At 47.9% G+C, this 20,550-nt stretch overlaps 1 non-coding gene across 1 annotated transcript; it reads right to left on the reverse strand.

Moving 5' to 3' along the window:
- Nucleotides 1-18,772: 18,772 nt before the first annotated feature.
- LOC120878297 lies at nt 18,773-18,910 on the reverse strand. Its single transcript, XR_005724505.1, has one exon.
- Between the last annotated feature and the right edge of the window lie 1,640 nt (nt 18,911-20,550).

Here is a 20,550-nt window from a genome sequence, read left to right on the forward strand (position 1 = left end):
CCTCCTTGGGTAGAATCTTAGCAGCAGTTTCATCACCGTCCCATAGAGTATCCAAAGTGGGAAACGGCCTCCTTCCTTTGGGGTCAAGTGGTTATCAAAGGAAGTAGCTTAATTCAGGAGAGCAGGTGCCAGAAGCTAGGGTCACTGTGGGTCACTGGGTTCCTCAGTGGGGCCATGGGGCCTAGAGTTAGGCAACATAGAGGCAGCACTGAAATTAGTGCTCAATAAACTATTTGTTAAACTAATATGAAATTGCAGAAGACATCTTCACTTCTTCACTCACCTTCACTTTGAGGGTAAAAGTGGAAATCAAGACCCATTCCAGGGAAAGGCTTTTTATTATAATCACTTTCACTTTTTCCTTTCTTTGAACATTTTGGGTTGCAACTAAGGGGACACAAAATATGTTCCCCTTTTGCTGAAAGTCCTTGGGGTTGTCAGAACAGCCCTCAGAGTGGGACACTCAGAAATTTGGCTCTGAGATTTCAAACAGCGTATAACCACTGCTGAGGTGACAGGTGACCTGGCCTCCACCTGGGCCCTGGGGAAAGGGTGGGACTGAGTGGGAAGAGTCTGATGGAGGAAGAGTGGGGCACAGCTGGCCTGGAGAAGGAAATCAGAGCCACATCCTGTGGCCCAGTTTTCTCACCTACAAATCACATGCTTGAAACTCAGGTGCATGGTTTGCAAACTTTTAAAAAATATTTATTTATTTATTGGCTATTCTGAGTCCTCATTGTTGCATGCAGGCTTTCTGTACTTGTGGCAAGCAAGAACTACTCTCTAGTGGTGTGCAGGCTTTTCATTGCAGCGGCTTCTCTTGTTGTAGAATACAAGCTCTAGAGCTCAGGCTCCGTAGCTGTGGTGTGCAGGCTTTGTGGCCGTATGGCATGTGGAATCTTCCTGAACCAGGGATTGAACCTGTGTCCCCTGTGTTGCAGGTGGACTGTTAACCACTGGGCAATCAGGGAAGTCCACAAACTTTAAAAAATAAAACCTTTCATTCAATCAAGCTGATACACACAAGAGCCCCAATGTTGAAAAGTCAAATCCGTCATTTCTGTATAAAAAAACTACATGTTCCAGTTCAAAACACTTACACAAAACCAGTGAAGAGTGGCAGGGCCTGTCTGGACACACACAATGTGGCTAGGAGGCTGAGGGCCTCAGGTAGCCCCACGGCTGACCTCCCCTCCTGTTAGTGCACAGAACCCCAGAAGTCCTGGCTTCCACGTGGCCTGGGGAAGGAATGTGGACTACATCACACTCAACGGCTTTCCTCTGCAGAATAGGGAGTCTCCACTTAAAACCAACCCTGCAGCCTGCAAAGCTCATAAGAAAGTTTTATTTTAATCAATAGATTATCCAACTGCTTGAGTTTCTTAGGAGATGTTTGATTTCTGGATGTGCATGGAGAGGAGTCCTGGGCTTGCACCATGGCCTCTGTGGCATGTGTGTCTGCTTACCTTGGTCCTTGCCAGCTCCTCACTGCCCCTGCCCTCTAACCCTTAGCCTTCATCTTTTGTAAGATGAATGCATGCATGCATGAGTGCTCAGTCGCTTCACTCATGTCCGACTCTGTGCAACACTATGGACTCTAGCCCCTCAGGTTCCTCTGTCCGTGGGACTCTCTGTGCAAAAATACTGGAATGGGTTGCCATGCCCTCCTCCAGGGGATCTTCCCAGCCCAGGGATCAAACCCAAGTCTCTTATGTCTCCTGCATCGGCAGGCGTGATCTTTACCACTAGTGCCACTTGGGAAGCCCTTGTAAGGGGTGATGGGTATCTAATTTCAGGTATCTAATTTCTGAAGAATTACTTGTTCTTGATCGGGCCATTGGATGGGTCCGGGATGGTAGGGCAGAGGCTGGAGACTTCACCCTGGACTCTGGAGTGTTCACAAGTAGAAGGAAAATAGGACGGTTGCTGAGTACTTATTTATTTACTTGCTTATTTAGAAATGAAATGAATGCTGCTGGAAAAGACCATGACCCACCAGGCCCTGTGGTTAGCGGCATGGCCAGGAAAGGCCAGAGCTGGGCGCCTAGTTCCCAGTCAATGACTTGCTTCCAGGAAGTTACAAAACTTGAAGACACAAGTGGGCAGAGAGGCTGGCGGTAAACATGGGTGGAGGGGTGATGTTATGTTTTCTCATGAAAGTAAGAATGTAATTGGAGTCAACCCTGGGGGGCCCTGGGGTTTCTCAGGGTGCAACCCTGAGGAACCCAGAGTTTCTTTAGTTGCAACCCTGGTGGTGGGGTGGGCCTGGGATATCTTAGGTGCTGTTTGGCAGCCTCTAGGCAAGCTGGCCTCCCTTCTTTGGGTTGGGGCCTGGGGGCCACTGCAAGGCCCCCAGGAAGTAATGAGTGTAACACACCAGTGAGTACAGCCAGGCGTGGGCAGTGGCCACTTCCCAAGGGCTGGTTTAGGGGACATTCTTCTTCCTTTGTGGCAAGGCAGGTACTTATTTAAGCTCCTAAACCTCTTCTGTGAAAACCAACATACTTTGTTCAATGTCTGATTGCCTCTCAGGTTGTTAAATCTTCTTAGTTGCTTCCAGCCCCTGCAGCCACCACCTCCCCCTTCAAACTCCCCCACCCCACTCCACGCCTCTCTTATGAGCCAGTCATGAAGAGAGCTGGGGACCACCAAGAGCCCTGATCCCTTGCAGATAGTTCTGCTAAGGAATCCCGCAGTTCAGAATGCTTCCCTGGGATCTGCTGGGAATACGCCCATCTAAATTCTTGAGCTAGTTTCCCCGGTCCCCAGTGAAAGACAGTAATAGAAAAGAAACACTGGTTAATAAGGCTTAGGAAAACAAAGCTCTTCTCTTGAACACATACGCAGGTCTTTCTTAGGGGTAATTACCAAAAAAACGGGAAACTTTACTTTAAAAAAAAAAAGTGCATTCCTGGGTCCAGCCCTGAAATTCAGAGGTCTGGGCTCAGGAATCTGCCTGTTTAGCCTCCCCTCTCCCAATATGATTTTGATGATCTGCAGGTTTGGAATCCACACCTCCGCAGGAGGATTTTTGGCCTCTGGGAGGAAGGGCCAAGGTGCAAAAGATTCAGGTAGTCCAAAATCAAGCCAGCTTTCTCTGGTAGGGAGGTGGAGGGCCTGTGGCACAATGATCTTTGCTGTAGTGTTTTCTTCCGCTACCCTAATCAAGTATCGGTTATATTCCAGATCTAGGTGGGCCCTGGGAAGCCAGGGCAGTGATTGTGATGGTCGACATCTGCACTGAGTTTTACACTGTTGTAAACAGAGCACAGAATATGCTTCAGTTCAGTTCAGTTCAGTCCAGTCTCTCAGTCGTGTCCAACTTTTTGCGACCTCATGAACTGCAGCATGCCAGGCCTCCCTGCCCATCACCAACTCCCGGAGTTCACTCAAACTCATGTCCATCAAGTCGGTGATGCCATCCAGCCATCTCATCCTCTGTCATCCCCTTCTCCTCCTGCCCCCAATCCCTCCCAGCATCAGAGTCTTTTCCAGTGAGTCAACTCTTCACATCAGGTGGCCAAAGTATTGGAGTTTCAGCTTTAGCATCAGTCCTTCCAAAGAACACCCAGGGCTGATTTCCTTTAGAATGGACTGGTTGGATCTCCTTGCAGTCCAAGGGACTCTCAGGAGTCTTCTCCAACACCACAGTTCAAAAACATCAATTCTTCAGTGCTCAGCTTTCTTCACAGTCCAACTCTCACATCCATACATGACCACAGGAAAAACCATAGCCTTGACTAGATGGACCTTTGTTGGCAAAGTAATGTCTCTGCTTTCTAATATGCTGTCTAGGTTGGTCATAACTTTCCTTCCAAGGAGTAAGCATCTTTTAATTTCATGACTGCAATCACCATCTGCAGTGATTTTGGAGCCCCCAAAAATAAAGTTTGACACTGTTTCCACTGTTTCCCCACCTATTTCCCATGACGTGATGGGACCAGATGCCATGATCTTCATTTTCTGAAAGTTAAGCTTTAAGCCAACTTTTTCACTCTCCTCTTTCACTTTCATCAAGAGGCTTTTTAGTTCCTCTTCACTTTCTGCCATAAGGGTGGTGTCGTCTGCATATCTGAGGTTATTGATATTTCTCCCGGCAATCTTGATTCCAGCTTGTGCTTCTTCCAGCCCTGCGTTTCTCATGATGTACTCTGCGTATAAGTTAAATAAGCAGGGTGACAACATACAGCCTTGACATACTCCTTTTCCTATTTGGAACCAGTCTGTTGTTCCATGTCCAGTTCTAACTGTTGCTTCCTGACCTGCAGACAGGTTTCTCAAGAGGCAGGTCAGGTGGTCTGGTATTCCCATTTTTTTCAGAATCTTCCACAGTTTCTTGTGATCCACACAGTCAAAGGCTTTGGCATAGCAGAAATAGAGAGTTTTTCTGGAACTCTCTTGCTTTTTCGACAATCCAGCGGATATTGGCAATTTGATCTCTGGTTCCTCTGCCTTTTCTAAAACCAGCTTGAACATCTAGCTTAGTGCTCACAATAACCCCACAAGGTTGGCTCGAATATCATCTCCATTTTTTAATAGAAGCGGAAACTTAGGCTCAGAGAGGTTAATTAATTCACCAAAACTACACAGTGAATAACTAGTCACTGTAGGATTTCAAAACCAGGCATCCTGCCTGGCTCCCAGTCATGCCCCCAGATGCTATGCTAAGTCACTTCAGTCATGTCTGACTCTTTGCAACCCCATGGACTGTAGCTTGCCATACTCTCCTGTCCATGGGATTCTCCAGGCAATAATACTGGAGAAGGTTGCCATTTCCACCTCCAAGGGATCTTCCTGACCTGGAGATTGAACTGGCATCTCTTACATCTCCTGCACTGGCAGGCGGGGTTCTTACCACTAGCACCACCTGTGCCCAGAAGGAGCTCTGAATTAACTGGAGAAGACAGTCGGGCCTACTGGGCACAAAGACGTGTGGTAGCCAGTTAAGGGGTACAGAGCCCCCAGCAATGCAGAGAGATACCCAAGCAGAGGAAGAGCCAGATCAATTGGACTTCATCATTACTGTAGGTATGCCCACTCGTCCGTCATAGGGACCAGCTCAAACTTCAGAACCAACATCAACATGAAACATGCTTGCTGCCTGAGGTCAGAAAAATGTAATGGGTGGGCTGTGACCAGTCCCAGCACTGCCTCTCTTGCAGGTACAGATGCCAGTGGTGTCCTGTATCCAGAGGTCAGCCAAGGGTGAGGCAGGCCTTCACTGCGAGAAATGCAGGCATTCCTGAGATGCTACATGTGCGCTTTTAATAAATAAATCATTTATTTCATTCTCAAAGGAATATATGTTTCAAAGAATCTTATGTTGACTAACTCTTTGTAAATTAGTACCATTTTTTATCAATGACTTTCCTGGTGGCTCAGATAGTAAAGAATCTGCCTGCAATGCAGGAAACCTGGGTTTGATCCCCGGGTCAGAAAGATCCTCTGGAGAAGGGAATGGTAACCCATTCCAGCATTGTTGCCTCGAGAATTCCATGGACAGAGGAGCCTGGCAGAGTACAGTTTCATGGGGTTGCAAAGAGTCAGACGCCACTGAGCGACTAACACACAAACACACTAATTTATCAATAATTCCTGGAACTCATGTGTGTGTGTGGGTGTGTAGAGAGACAGAAGAAGAGTGAGTGGGGAGAAGCATCCTCTCTGGTCTTGTCTTTCTGCTCTCAGTTCCTAATTGCTACTTGCTCCCACTAGGCTGTGCGGGGAGCCTCTGGGGCTGAGGCTGGAATCAGCAGGTGCTGCCCTGAGAACATCACTGCAGAACTTCTCCAGGACAGGCCAACTGGTCAGGACCCTGCAGAGAAGTTTCCAGAGTCCCTTTTCTGCCCAGGGAACCCAGAGTTGGGTCTTTCTCATTTTCTCTGATGATTCTCTTTTCTAAATAACTCTGTTTATTTTTGGCTGGGCTGGGTCTGCGTTGCTGCACAGGCTTTGCTCTAGCTGTGGCGACTTGGGGCCCCTCTCTAGTGCAGTGTGTGGGCTTCTCATTTTGGTGGCTTCTCTTGTTGTGGTTCCCGGGTCCTACTTGTTGTTGTTGTTTAGTCGCTCAGTTGTATCTGACTCTTTGCAGCCCCACAGATTGCAACACGCCAGGCTTCCCTGTCCTTCACCATCTCCCAGAGCTTGCTCAAAATCACGTCTGTTGAGTCGGTGATGCCATCCAACCATCTCACCCTCTGTCATCCCCTTCTACTCCCGCCTTCAATCTTTCCCAGCATCAGGGTCTTTTCAAGTGGGTCAGTTCTTCATATCAGGTGGCCAAAGTATTGGAGCTTCAACTTCAGCATCAGTCCTTCCAATGAATATTCAGGACTGATTTCCTTTAGGATGGACTGGTTGGATCTCCTTTCAGTCTAAGGGACTCTCAAAAGTCTTCTCCAACACCACAGTTCAAAAAGCATCAATTCTTCGACACTCAGCCTTCTTTATAGTCCAATTGTCATACATACATGACTACTGGAAAAACTATAGCTTTGACTAGACAGACCTTTGTTGATAAAGTAATGTCTCTGCTTTTTAAAATGCTGTCTATGTTTGTCACAGTTCTTCTTCCAAGGAGCAAGTGCCTTTTGATTTCATGGCTGAAGTCACCGTCTGCAGTGATTTTGGAGCCCAAGAAAATAAAGTCTGTCACTGTTTCCATTGTTTCCCCATCTATTTGCCATGAAGTGATAGGACTGGATGCCATGATCTTCATTTTTTGAATGTTGAGTTTTAAGTCAGCTTTTCACTCTCCTCTTTCACCTACATCAAGAGGCTCTTCACTTCTGCCATAAGGGTGATATCATCTGCATATCAGAGGTTTTTGGTATTTCTCCATGCAATCTTGATTACAGCTTGTGCTTCATCTAGTCCAGCATTTCTCATGATGTAATCTGCACATAAGTTAAATAAGGAAGGTGGCAATATATAGCCTTGACATACTCCTTTCCCAATTTTGAACCAGTCTGTTGTTCTAACTGTTGCTTCTTGACCTGCATATGGTTTCTCAGGAGGCAGGCGAGGTGGTCTGGTATGCCCATCTCTTTAGGAATTTCCCAGGCTCAATAGTTGTGGCGCATGGGTTAGTTGCTCTGCAGCATGTGGGATCTTCCTAGATCAGGGATCAAATCTGTGTCTCCTGCTTTGGCAGGAAAATTCTTTACATGATTGAGCCACCAGGGAAGCCTTCTCTGAATGATTCTCGAGGACTAAAATCTGGATAAAGCAAAGGGACAATGTTTACTTTGATTCGTGAAGTGTTTTTAGTTCCAGATGTTTACGAAGAAAACCTACTTGGATATGAAATTGAGGGAAATTTAAAAATTATTATCATGGTGCTTGCACTAATATGGGAATAGGCCTGAGCCCTTGGGAGCCCTGGATGGGCACTTTGGGGACCTGAGTACAGTGCAGGCTTAGAAGTAGGACAGAAAAGTAGGGGGTGGAGGTGGGGCGTCTTCTCTGCTAAAGTCCATTTCTCAACTGAAAATGGCATGATTGTCCAGAACACTATGAAACTGTAGTCCAATCTCTAGACACTGTGGTACATTGTACAAAGGACAGAGCATGAGAGGTCAGAAGGGTGTTGTGGGGATGGAAGTCATCTCCGGATGTGCTGAGTGGTGAGGCGGTGCAGGCCTAGGGCAGGAGCTGACGCATGTTGGCGACACTGGGAATGCTGGGTAGACCCCACAGTGACCAGTGGACCTGCTGGCATTTTCTGGAATCAAGAAGTCTGCACAAAGTCTAAAAGGGGCAGGAGGGGCCTTGTCAGGCAGAGTGACAGGTGCCAGCCTGGCTTGATTTTCTCTACATGGGAGTACTGCCCCATCACATGTCTACAAAGTGCTTCAGGGTTCTCAGCGGAAGACTGCTGAGCAAACATAAAATATCTGAGCAACTTCTTCTGCAATTCATAATTGTTTAAAGGCAAAGAAAAAGCAAAGCAAAAACCATAGGGCCCCAGGCCGATGGTCTGTCTGTTTTGGTATTTATTTCTATCATGCCCTCTGGAAATGGGAACAAGAGAAGGGACAAGCCCTCGCCAGTCCTTCTCCATACCCCTGCACCCTGTGGGACCAGATGAGGTTATCAGACTAGGTCTCTCAAGGTACCTGCCCTCAGCCCCACCCCAGCCAACCTCCACTTCCCACCCAAGCCAACAAGCTTCCTGCACAGTCATAGTCTCAAGGCTGTCAGGGGTGTGATCAGTGTCAAAGCCTGTGTGAGGCCTGCAGGAACACAGCCTCAGCTGTCCTTATGCAGGCTGTATTTTAATTTTAACAGCCCCATTTTACAGATTGCAAAACTAAGGCTTATAGAGGTGTCGATGGTACAGCTCCATGATCTCAGTCAAATTCCCCTAAATTGAAAGGGCCTAAGCTTATCATCCCCTTGTTTACCCCTCCCTGCCCTGGATCTTGTATCCTTCAGCTGGGCTCTCACTTCTGTCCCTGTGCTGTCCCCTTGAGGCCATGTCCTCCGATGCCTATGCCCAGGCTTCTGAAGGCCATCCTTGACCCCACACCAATATCCCTGTTCTGGGCCTGTGGTCTCAAGGAGGAATCCTCACCTTGGTACACTCCCAGGTCCTCTAGGGAACCATCCCCGGTGCACCCCCTCCCCTCCCATGCCCCACAGCCTCTGGGGATCTCTGGAAAGGCCTCCCTACATGCCAGAGCCCTTCCTCATGACAACCGTGCTTCTGAAACTGGGTGGTCTGCATTGTTGGAGGCCTTTAAGCTGAACTCAGTGAGCCTGTGTCAGGGACAGTAAAAGAGACATCATGGCATGCAGGGCAGAGGCGAGGAACTCTTCCAGCTGGAAAATTCTGGGATCTTCAGATCACCCAACTTGGCGCATGGTCTGTCACCTAACTCAGGCCCTGGCCTCTCACTGGGGTGATCCCAGGAGCCTGGGCTGCTGCAGGATGAGGGTAAAGGTTTGTTCAACAAACACACCATGAGTTCCCATGTTCAGCATACAGCACAGCTTTAGCTTGCATGTGAGCTCTGGAAAGTTCTGCTGGCTAGATGTTAAGTGAAGCATCTGATGTCATCTAATGCCCCTGTGCCTATTACATAGTGGGTGTCTTATGACCCTTCACTGAATACAAGAATGAACAGATGAATGAGTCAGAGAATGATTTCCATGACGTGTTTTAAGCCAACAGTTGGGGCCACTATATTTCTCTGGGCTGCAATAACAAAGTACTAGAGATTGGGAACTTAACTAATAGTTTATTTCCTTAGAGTCCTGGAGGCTGAAAGTCTAAAATCAAGGCATCTGCAGGGTCAGTTTCCCATGATGTCTATGTCCCAATATCTTCTTCTCATAAGAAGAGATTCAGTTCAGTTCAGTTCAGTTCAGTCGCTTAGTCGTGTCCGACTCTTTGTGACCCCATGAATTGCAGCATGCCAGGCCTCCCTGTCCATCACCAATTCCCAGAGTTCACTCAGACTCACGTCCATCGAGTCAGTGATGCCATCCAGCCATCTCATCCTCTGTCATCCCCTTCTCCTGCCCCCAATCCCTCCCAGCAGATTAGTCCCCTCTAATGACCTCATTTCCCCTTGGTGGTGGTTAGTCGCTAAGTTGTGTCCAACTCTTGTGACCCCATAGACTGTAGCCTGCAAGGCTCCTCAGTCCATAGGATTCTATAGTCAAGAATACCAGAGTGGGTTGCCATTGCCTTCTCCAGGGGATCTGCCCGATCCAGGAATCGAACCTGGGTCTCCTGCATTGCAGGTAGATTCTTTACTGATTGAGCTACGAGGAAAGCCCCCATTTTACCTTAATCACCCCTTTACAGGCCCCATCTCCACATACAGTCATGTTGAGATAAGAGGAGTTAGGATTTTAACACATCAGTTTTGCAGGGACACAGTTCTGCCCATTACAGCCTCTGATTCATCAGTCACAAGTAGGATGTGGCTGAAGATGCCTGTGATCTGCAGGAAGAGATGCCTCATGGGGCTCCTTGTGGGGGAGCTCCTGCTTGCTGTCCCTCATGTGGTCTTTTCCCCTGTGCCCTGAGCTCTCCTCCACGTGCTTATGTCCATGTCACTAGTGGCTCTGGCAGTGCCTGGGATTCTGTGCAACCTGCAGAGATCCCATTTCCCTATCATCTTCAGTCTTGGCAGTTTCATTCCTCTGTTGTAACTCCCCTCTGAAGTACCAGGCCTGGGACTGCAGACCAGCTTCCAAATGTTAGCTTAAATCTGTGTGCCTGATGCAGAGTGAGAACAAACAAATTGAAACACTGGAATCTGGAGCAGAGAAAGGTTTATAGCAGGACCATACAAGAAGACAGGTGGCTCACACTCTAAAAAATCCCAAACGTCCCAAGACTTTTGGATAAGCATTTTTAAAAGCCAAGTGAGAGAGAGCTGTTGAAAGATACATGATCAGCTAGTGCACAGTTCTCTGATTGGTGATGGTGAGGTACAGGGTGGTGTCACAGGGTTTAACATTATCAAGTCTTAGGCTCCAAGAGGCTTGGGGCTACGAGCTCATGGTCATCAAGTAATTAACATCATCCATTTGGTTGTGGTGGATGGGGAGAGGGTTCCCATCAGTAAAACAACTCAAGACATGTGCACCAGATACTGTTATCTAGGTACTTTAGAGAGGAGCTTCAACTGAGGATATGGGGAAGGGCCTGTCCCAGGAAGGCAACACAGCATCTGCTTAGTTACACCAACAAGCCTTGCATGGCCTTTCCTGGCCGCAAACAGGGCAGGAGCGCATCGACCTGACCTGAGGACGTGATCTGTCTCAGGCCCTGCAGGTGGGTCTAACACGGGATATGGGAATATGTCTGTGGGTCTATAGGAATAGGGTCTCCGTGTCTACCCCCCGGGCCCCTGCCCTACAATACCTTTCTTCTACCATTCTTTGGTGGGGAAATATTGCTGTCCATGTGGCCTACTGGACCCCGGGCAGGTTGCTGAGCACAGTGCACCTGGCCAGGAGGTCCAAACGCAGTCTGGCTCATGGTTGGTCAGCCATGGTCGGGAAGCTGACCTCAGTAGGCCTGGAACGGGGCTGGGCACAAGATCAGTTCTCAGCTGTCCTGGGCTCTGTCGGGGTGGTCACCAGAGCCTGCTGGGACCTGAGAGCACAGGTGGGCAACCCAGAGATGGACCACGAGCTCCCTTCCTACAGGTTCTGTTGGGGGAACCCTGGGTCTTTTGGGGGCACCTGAAGATGGCACTTAGCATGCGCAGGAGTCATGACTTACCTTCACATGGATGTTGTGAACTGTGCACTGCTCCTCCCGTGGCATTTTTTTAAAATTTACTTATTCATTTTATTTTTGGCTGTGCTGGGTTTTCATTGCTGTCCCCAGGCCTCCTCTGGCTGCAGCAAGTGGAGGCTACTCTGGTTGCCGTGCATGGGCTTCTCGCTGCAGCGGCTTCTCTTGTTGCAGAGCACAGCCTCTACGGTGCGTGGGCTTCGGCAGCTGTGGCGCGTGGGCTTAGTAGACCCGTGGCAGGTGGGATCTTCCTGGACCAGGAATTGTCCCCTGCATGGCAAGGCAAATTCTTCACCACTGGACTGCCAGGGAACCCCATTCCACAGTATTTTGAATTAGGCGCCGAACATGAAAAAGAAAAAAAATTGAAAAATCATAGATTGGATTATTACTGATTTCAGCAATCTAGTAGGCCTTGCCAGTTAGATACATATACAGGATAAAGGAAGAGGATGTGAATACATTTGTTTAAAATTAAATTGCTATCATTGTTTTAAAACACTGCTTATAACTTCATTGTCTAATTTTGTAACATATAATGAGTAAAATGGATTATTGTATTTTTCTTTTTATGTCCACAGGAGAAAAGTTAGATATTGTTATATTCTAAATTTTAATTAAATATCCATGTTATCTTAAGTAATTGTGATATGTATGTTTTAGCAATTGACTGAATTATGTCTTTTTTCACAACGTGTGTTCTGAACAAAAATTATTATTAATGCTTAAATGTATAGATGTATCTATTCATCCATTTATTTCTGAGTCATAGGTTCAGAAGTAATATTATTACACAAATGCTTTATCCAGGAAATTTCATTTCTCTTTAAATGAATCTAGAATTTCACTAAAAAAAAAAAAAAACTTTTAAGAAGTGGTAAAATAAGAGGATGAAAGGGAAACTGAGGGAACTAGCTTAACTCTTCCAAAAGTTCCAGTTTGGACAAGTTCCCCAGGCCAGGTAAGCATGTTTCTTTGTAGCCAAAAGTTCATAGGAAATTTGGGGGTACTCGGGTTTCTCTTGGGCTTCCCAGGTGGCAATGCAGAGACATGGTATAGAACCCGCCTGCCAATGCAGGAGACATGAGACTCGGATTTGATCCCTGTATCAGAAAGATCCCCTGGAGAAGGAAGTGGCAAACTACTCCAGTATTCTTGCCTGGAAAATCCCATGACAGAGGAGCCTGGTGAACTACAGCCTATAGGACTGCAAGAGTTGGACAGGATGACTTAGCATGCATGGGTTATTCTAGGACACATGGGTTATTCTAGGGGCCATCCATTGTGACAGCTTTCCACTAGGATATTTGCAGTCAGGGAAGCACAGCTCTGCTGCCATCTGTAAAGAAGCCATTTTCTTCCTATAGCTTCAGTGGCATTTAAAAAAAAACAACAGACATTTAATTTGGGAATTGCTTTAGATTTACAGAAAAGTTGCAAGGACTGTACAGAGTTCCATTTTTCCAGCCCAGTGTTTCCAGCCCTTAACATCTTACATCAGCATGCCACATGGTCACAGCTAAAGAACTGGTCTTGGGGGCATTATTCTTAACTCGATCAGCAGCTTATCCAGAGGCCACACCTCTGAATGTTCTGTACTATCCTTTCTCTGTGCCAGGATCCTATCCAGAACACCCTGTGACATTTAATCATCGTGTTCCCTCAGGCTTCCTTGCTGTGACAGTTTCTCAAACTTCCTGTTCTTGTTGGCCTAGAGAGTTTTGAGGTCAGGTGTTTTGTCCATCAGTCGAGATGTGTCTGATGTTCACTCACAGTTAGGCAGGGATTCCTGGTTATTGGGAGAAAGACCTTGGGGTGCCATTCTCACCCCATCAGGCCAAGGGCACACACCAACATGACTCACCACTGGTGACCTTGATCACCTGGCTGAGGTCACATCTGTCAAGTTTCTCCACTGTAGAGTCACTCCTTCACACTTGACTCTTTGGAAGGAAGTGCTAAGCACGACCCACAGTCTAGGGCTGGTGTCTATCGCATGTGTTGGAGCTATCTACAAGAATTATCTGGAATTCTTCTGTAAGGGAGTTTTGCCTATTCTTCCCAGTTATTCATTCAATCAGTAATGGACTCACGGGCATTTAATTTTACATTTTAAATTACAATGCAAAGCTATAGTGTTTATTTATTTTTTTGCTGAAATTGCTCAGGTTTGGTCACTGGGACCCATTTCAAGTTAGTTCCTCTGCTGTGTTCCTTTGATGGGTGGCCTTGATCCTTTTGTTCTCTGAGCTCACCTTTTGTTCTCTGTTCTGCAGCTCACCTCACAGGCTTCCTGCCCCAGTCTTAGAACCAGCCATGTATCCCTATATCTGCTAGGGATGCAGAGCTGCAAGATGGAGTCCCTGAACACGAGGAACTAGCGGTCAGTCCAGCTAAAAGGCAGGAGGGGTCACAGCGGCTCTGCTTCAGCGCGGGGGAATGACGTCCTGGTTACGGGTCCCTAGCCGACCAGATGTGTAAGGTGAAGACTGGGGGAGGTGGAGGTGCTGGTGGTCAAAGATAACAGTGAGGAGGGGAGGACAAGTCTACTCACTCCTCCTTGAGGGGACTGTTATCTCCTCTTTGCTCCAGACATCCTGAGAAGAGCATGCAGATGGATCTGTGTATTCTGATTCTGTTAAGAGTGAGCTTGGCTGTAGAGACAGAAAACCCCACGACTGGGGCACTGACTAGCACCAGATTTTCACATCACACACATCCTGATTACATCTGCTTAGGACAGTCTATCTTTCCTCTCTGCTGCCATCCTGTTTGTCCTGATGCTCTTGCTGTGGGTTTCCTGGGCTGCTGCTCTGAGTGCCGCTCCAGGGAAACAAAAGGAAGGAGAGCACAGGACTTCTCCTTTTCCCAGTGACGCCTGCTTGTCACTGGGGGAGGGAAAGCACCCCCAGTACCCTCAGGACGGAACCCAGCAGGGTTCAATCAGCAGGCTGCTCCTGGGGCACAAAGAGGATGGGCAGTCCTCCTGTTCTCAATATGGAGAGAGAGCCCAGAGATCAGTCAGTTCTTCCTGGGGTGGTTCCAGTGCTGGCTACAGCTCCTGGACAAAGAGCATCCCAGGGGAGTATAGCTGGCTCTGCAATAGTGACTCAGATCCCTCCCCAGTGCACACTCATTGACCTGGCCACTGGGAAGCAGCACGCAGCTATCAGCCTCCTTTGGGGATATCCGAAGCTGCAAAGGCTGGCCTTGTCTGAGATCGCCCCTGCTTTGGGAGTGGCTCACAACCAAGACTGACCCTTGTGGCCCCAGGAAATTCCCAGCACTCCCTGGGGTAGGTCACGGCACCACTCTTCCATGTCACCCGCCCTCCTGTCACTTCCCAGGGCGTGATCCCCAATCATGATCCCTGTTCGTGACCATCTAGGATCCCACTTCCCTGGGACCGGGTGGAGCCAGCAGCACAGAGAGTTAATTTGTGTCCAGACAGTGGGTTCCTGGAGCCCACCTTGCAGAAGCTGGTGTGCCTGTGCGTTTTCAGGGAGAGAGTACCAAGGTTCCATATGCTTGCAAAAGGTTCTGGGGTATAGGAAAGGCAAGGCACTGAACTGTGGGTAAGCACTGTGTGTTGAGGGGGAGAAGGAAAGGGAGGAGAGGGTGATGGTCCCAGGGGGGTCCAGAGGGACACGGTATCTTAAGGCACATCCTCCCACTCCTGCTCCACCCTTTCCTCACAGCACTGTGGAGCCAGGTAACTATATCTTGTATGATGTTTCCCACTGCCCCTTTCAGGGACTCTTTGGACAATATCAACTTTTAGGACAAAGGAATTAAAAAAAAAATCCAAGTCATTGCTCATGTATTACCTTTGATCTAAGGACAAGAACGTATCAGACTTTTGCCATGGCCAAGACCATCTTTATGGCAATGACAAGTTTCTTAAAAAGTTCTTTCAGAATTCCCGGCCTAGAGGAACCAGACTGAAGCTGCAGAGAGGGGTTGAGGGGACAGAGGTATCAGCGCTTCCTGGCCAGCCCCCACCCATGGAGTGCTGGGAAGGGAACTGCCACTCTTGGCATATGCCTGCTTTTCCCTCCTCCAAACTGGTTTGAGACTTTTGTTTTCAGATTTGAGATATTTTTGGATGGGTAAGGATGGAAAAAAATGTGCACTCCCTTTTAGATAATTGCTACATGCCTTGTTTTTGTTTAAATTCTTGGGAATTCAAAAGGTCAGTCTGTGAAGTTCAGAGTCCCTTGACTCAGGACAGCCTCACGGGGCATGGGCCACCCCTTAGGAGCCTCTGGGCCAGGTGTGGAGTCTGTACTTCAGTGAATCAAGGAGCCAGCTGCATGGGTTAGCAGAGAATACAAGGGGACACCGGGCCCAGGGTGCCTTCCACCTTCTGAAGACTCTGTAGGTGTGAGGACAGACACTGCATGAATGGGTGTCTAAGTCACCATGGTCCCAGAAACAAGGGTGAATCCCGGCTTCTTAGATGCTTTTTTTTTTCCCTAAGCCTTTATTTATTTGTTTATTTTTGGCTGTGCTAGCTCTTCATTGCTGTGCACAGGCTTTCTCTAGTTGTGGCCAATGAGGGCTTGTGTCTTCACTGCGGTGCACAGGCTTAGGTGCTCCTTGGCATGTGGGGTCTTCCCGAACTAGGGATTGAACCCACGTCACCTGCGTTGGTAGACAGATTCTTAACCACTAGACCACCAGGGGAGCCCTAGCTGTGGAATCTTGGGCAAACTTACCAACCCAGCTCCTGCAAGTGGATGCTGGATATTGCAATACCTCATGGTACCTCAGTACCTCATACTGCAATACCAAATTCACTAGTCATTCAGCTAGTATGGCCTTGATGTTGTGCTAGATTTTGTGATGCAAAGATGCAGGATAGACCTGTTGGCTCTTATCACCACCATCACCCTCTGCCCCCCACCCCAGGGAGTCTACTGGGAGAGACATTTAAGCAAAGACACAGCTCAGTACATTTGACCTAAATGGATGAGCAGAGTATTTGGAAAAATAAAATTAGGGTAGCTTGTCAGCTTGATTGTCCTGGATCCTTATCATACTCTGTAGTTGACCTGAGAGTGACCTCGGGCAAGTTACTTATGATTTTAGCCTATCAGTAAAAGGAGATAGATAGTAATATTACCTGCCTCATTCCCATTTAGGGGTCAGCTGGGTGTGACCTCCCCACTCCCCTGAGGCTCTTTCCCTCCACACCTCCTGTTTCATCCTGTTACCTCTTGGGCTGAGGTGTCCTAGAGGGCAGAAAAAAATGCCTGCTCTGTTTCCCAGGCCTGGGGCTCAGGGTTCAGGAAGCTTTAGCCTCAGGGGAATGAATGCCCTGCTCAAAATCAGAGCAGTGCAGTTCAGTTCAGTTTAGTCGCTCAGTCGTGTCCGACTCTTTGCAACCCCATGGACTGCAGCACGCCAGGCGTCTCTGTCCATCACCAACTACCAGAGCTTACTCAAACTCATGTCCATTGAGTCGGTGATACCATCCAACCATCGCATCCTCTGTCATCCCATTTTACCCCCACCTTCAATCCTTCCCAGCATCAGCGTCTTTTCCAATGAGTCAGTTCTTCGCATCAGGTGGCCAAAGTATTAGAGCTTCAGCTTCAGCATCAGTCCTTCCAATGAATATTCAGGACTGATTTCTTTTAGGATGGACTGGTTGGATATCCTTGCTGTTCAAGGGACTCTCAAGAGTCTTCTCCAATACCACAGTTCAAAAGCATCAATTCTTTGGCACTCAGCTTTCTTTATGGTCCGAATCTCACATCCATATATGACTATTAGAAAAACCATAGCTTTAACTAGATGGAGCTTTGTTGGCAAAGTAATGTCTCTGCTTTTTAATATGCTGTCTAGGTTGGTCATAATTTTTCTTTCAAGGAGCAAATGTCTTTTTATTTCACGGCTGCATTGTTTCCCCATCTATTTCCCATGCAGTGATGGGACCAGATGCCATGATCTTCGTTTTCTGAATGTTGAGCTTTAAGCCAACTTTTTCACTCTCCTCTTTCACTTTCATCAAGAGGCTTTTTAGTTCCTCTTCACTTTCTGCCATAAGGGTGGTGTCATCTGCATATCTGAGGTTATTGATATTTCTCCCGGCAATCTTGATTCCAGCTTGTGCCTCATCCAGCCCAGCAATTCTCATGATGTACTCTGCATATAAGTTAAATAAGCAGAGTGACAATATACAGCCTTGACGTACTCCTTTTCCTATTTGGTATCACTCTGGCTACTTTATTCATTTTTGGCATGTCCAGTTCTAACTGTTGCTTCCTGACCTGCATACAGGTTTCTCGAGAGGCAGGTCAGGTGGTCTGGTATTCCCATCTCTTGAAGAATTTTCCACAGTTTGTTGTGATCCACACAGTCAAAGGCTTTGGCATAGTCAATAAAGCAGAAGTAGATGTTTTTCTGGAACTCTCTTGCTTTTTCCATGATCCAGCGGACGTTGGCAATTTGATCTCTGGTTCCTCTGCCTTTTCTAAAACCAGCTTGAACATCTGGAAGTTCATAGTTCACGTACTGCTGAAGCGTGCCTTGGAGAATTTTGAGCATTAATTTGCTAGCGTGTGAGATGAGTGCAATTGTGCGGTAGTTTGAGCATTCTTTGGCATTGCCTTTCTTTGGGATTGGAATGAAAACTGATCTTTTATAGTCCTGTGGCCACTGCTGAGTTTTCCAAATTTGCTGGCATATTGAGTGCAGCACTTTCACAGCATCATCTTTTAGGATTTGAAATAGCTCAACTGGAATTCCATCACCTCCACTAGTTTTGTTCCTAGTGATGCTTCCTAAGGCCCACTTGAGTTCTCATTCCAGGATGTCTGGCTCTAGGTGAGTGATCACACCATCGTGATTATCTGGGTCGTGAAGATCTTTTTCGTTCGGTTTTTGCCTCCTCCTCTTAATATCTTCTGCTTCTGTTAGGTCCATATCATTTCTGTCCTTTATTGAGCCCATCTTAGCATGAAATGTTCCCTTGGTATCTCTAATTTTCTTGAAGAGATCTCTAGTCTTTCCCATTCTATTGTTTTTCTCTGTTTCTTTGCATTGATCACTGAGGAAGGCATTCTTATCTCTCTAGGGATTGGTCAAATCCTTCTGAAGAGATGGTGAATGATGGGAATAGAATTTGAGCAGACCTGGCCTTGGTCCTCAGGGGTGAAACAAAAGGTCTGCTTTGTCTCCTCCCTGGACAGACTTACTTTGGATCCAGGGCCACAGAATTTTGGATGACTGGCTACTTTATTTATTTTTGGCTGCGCTGGGTCTTCTTCTAGTTGTGATGAGTGGTGGCTATTCTCTAGTTGCACTGTGCGGGCGTCTCATTGGGGTGGCTTCTCTTGTTGTGGAGCATGGGTTCCAAGTGCACGGGCTTCAGTAGCTCTCGGGCTCTAGAGTGCAGGCTCAGTGCTTGTGGTGTACAAGCTTAGTTGAGCTGTGGAATAAGGGATCTTTTTGGACCAAAGGTCAAGCCTGTGGTTGGCAGGCATATTCTTTTTTTTCCTTTTCTACAAATGTCTGGGGTAGGAAAACACAGCTTCCCAGCTCATGGCACCCCCAGCGACAATGACCCTCAAGGGCTGATTTTGGCCTCCAGTCCTGGCTGAGGAGAAAAGGGACCTCCTACAGCTCTATACTTCCCCGGTGGCTCAGACAATAAAGAATCCGCCTGCAACACAGGAGACCTGGGTTTGAACCCTGGGTGGGGAAGGTCTCTTGGAGAAGGAAATGGCTACCCACTCCAGTATTCTTGTCTGGAGAATTCTATGAGCAGAGCAGTCTGGCAGGCTATAGTCCACGGGGTCGCAAAGAGTCACAACTGAACCACTAACAGTTTCACTTTTACAGCTCTATGGGAGAGAGGCCCTGGCAGGTGGTTTCTTAATCACTGGGCCACCAGGGAAGTCCCAGCTGGCTACTTTGAAAGAAGTCCATTCATGAATGATTTTCTTGTTGAGTCTCTCCACTGGTCCTGATAAGCTGTGTTTTTCTGCTCTGTGCATGGGCAGGATGGGCAGAGCTGGACCCAAAAGGCCGGGGTAGATTAAGGTGCTTCATTTCTAAATCAGGGACAGTTCCTGGTAATTGCACTCTGAGATATGCCCACTTTTTCAGGTGGGAGTCCAAGAACATTTGGTCGGAGTGACAGCTACAATCTTAAGTAGCTTCTGCAGGCTGTAGAGTGAAGTACCTTCTTGGAAAGTCTTCTTTGTGTCAGGGGCTTTGTGTGTTCACAAGATAAAGTGCTGATGAAACTGTTCTTTTGTACAGGAGGAATAGCACTTCTAATGCTTTACATGGGCATATGTCTGACCAGGGGAATTCAAGAGCATGCAGTCCACTCCCCACATTTCACCAATAGGGAAGTCAAGGCTGAGGGACAGATGAGGGGCCGTCTCTGTCTTGGGGGTGTTGGTATCTATCTGTGTTTCCTCCTCTGGATCCTCTGTCTGCGGCCTTCTTGTCCAGTCCTGGCCTGCTCATTTCTCCCCTTTCATTTTAAGAACCTGCTGCAGCTGCTGCTAAGTTGCTCAGTCACGTCAGACTCTATGCGACTCCATAGACGGCAGCCCACCAGGCTCCTCTGTCCCTGGGATTCTCCAGGCAAGAATACCGGAGTGGGTTGCCATTTGCTTCTCCAATGCATGTATGCATGCTAAGTTGCTTCAGTCGTGTCCGACTCTGCGACCCTATGGACAGCAGCCCACCAGGCTCCTCTGTCCACGGTATTCTCCAGGCCAGAATACTGGAGTGGGTTGTCATTTCCTTCTCCTCATTTTAAGAAGAGGTGATTTCTGAAATCTTTCCCCACTCCTTCCCTCCCCTGGTCGGACTTCCCAGGGCTCCCAAAGCATCTTGGGTTTCCTCTGTCACTGCCTTGTCGCTTTCTGTCTGCATTACTCCAGATAGGTTACTTCTGTGAGTTACAGGCAGGCAGCGAGATTTTGCTTTCTTACACACAATACTCACAGTGCCGAATGAATGAATTAACGAAAAAATGAAGCCGTTGTGCAGGAATCAGGAAATCGCTTGCCCATCCGGAACACACCAGCCCCCTGAACACTTTGAATCTGGGCTGCTCAACGGGTCTAATAATTCCCGGTTCCACCTGGCCAACTTAGGGAGGTCCCAGAGGCGCACGGGGCCCGGGGCGCGCCTGGAACGCGCCGCATTGTTAGGGCGATGAGGCCAGGTGACCGGCCGGCCAGGGCGCGGCGGCGGCGATTGCCGATGCCGCCTCGAGGGGGCCCTGCGGCGGGCGCGGCCGCGAGCCAGGAGGACGGGCCCGC

The sequence above is a fragment of the Oryx dammah genome, unplaced genomic scaffold, assembly GCF_014754425.2.
Source record: "Oryx dammah isolate SB20612 unplaced genomic scaffold, SCBI_Odam_1.1 HiC_scaffold_18, whole genome shotgun sequence".
NCBI lineage: Eukaryota > Metazoa > Chordata > Mammalia > Artiodactyla > Bovidae > Oryx > Oryx dammah.